A 1,183-nucleotide genomic window follows, 5' to 3' on the forward strand; every position below is an offset into this window, starting at 1 on the left:
CCTGCTCAATCACTATACACAATTTATTTAGAGTAGGAATTTATTTTTGTTGGCTTCGACACCCATCAAATTTTGGCGCCGTTGCCGGGGATTGGTGTCATTTATTTAATCCTTTTTACGTTTTACTTGGTGTATGGTTCGTTCTTCTCGTACAGGTACACTTTCGTTTGATCCTGAAATTGAGAAGACAGCTCGCCAGCTGAGACAGCAGACAAAGCGAGCTAAGCAACGATCCTCGTCGCCTTTGCTTTCTGAAACAGATGCGGTGCCTGATTTAGTTGAATCATCTAGCGATTCAGAAGAACAAGTGATGGATAGACCTGCACCTGTAGAAAGAACTCTTAGAGAGTTAGCTGAACCAGACTTGAATCAACAACCACTCTGCATTCAATATGTAGACTTGGAGGTAAATTTTGAATTAAAGTCTGGTCTTATTCACTTATTACCCAAGTTTCATGGTTTTGCAGGTGAAGATCCTCATAAACATCTCAAGGAGTTTCATGTTGTGTGCTCAAGTATGAGGCCACAAGGCGTGACTGAAGAGCAGATTAAGCTGCGTGCTTTTCCGTTCTCTGTAGATGGGCTAGCTAAAGATTGGTTGTACTACTTGCCTCCTGGATCGATTACAACGTGGAATGGTTTGAAGAATCAGTTCCTCGAGAAGTACTTTCCTGCTTCAAGAGCTGCCAACATCAGAAAAGATATTTGTGGGATCAGACAACTTCCTGGGGAGACTTTGTATGAGTATTGGGAGCGATTCAAACAATTGTGTGCCAGTTGTCCTCAGCATCAGATTTCTGATCAACTTCTTATTCAATATTTTTACGAAGGACTATCATTGATGGATAGGAGTATGATAGATGCTGCTAGTGGAGGTGTGTTGGTGAACAAGACTCCTACTCAAGCAAGGGAGTTGATATCAAATATGGCTGCCAATGCACAACAATTTGGCAGCAGATAAGATGCCACCTTAAGGAATGTGAATGAGGTAAATATTTCTTCTGTTGAACAACGTTTAGATAAACTCACTTCTCTTGTGGAAAAGTTTGTTGTAGGTAATGTGCAACAGGTGAAGACTTGTGGTATTTGTTACAATATGGGTCATTCAACTGATATGTGTCCTACACTTCAAGAAGAACCCGTTGAACAAGCCAATGCAGTTGGAGGATTTCCAGGCATGCCT

At 41.4% G+C, this 1,183-nt stretch overlaps 1 non-coding gene across 1 annotated transcript; it reads right to left on the reverse strand.

The window, feature by feature from the left end:
- Nucleotides 1-688: 688 nt before the first annotated feature.
- On the reverse strand, nt 689-795 carry LOC127901610 (small nucleolar RNA R71). The gene has a single exon (XR_008053854.1). It is a non-coding gene; the product is annotated as a small nucleolar RNA R71 (small nucleolar RNA).
- Nucleotides 796-1,183: the final 388 nt, after the last annotated feature.

This window comes from Citrus sinensis, chromosome 3 (genome assembly GCF_022201045.2).
Source record: "Citrus sinensis cultivar Valencia sweet orange chromosome 3, DVS_A1.0, whole genome shotgun sequence".
Classification (NCBI taxonomy): Eukaryota; Viridiplantae; Streptophyta; class Magnoliopsida; order Sapindales; family Rutaceae; genus Citrus; species Citrus sinensis.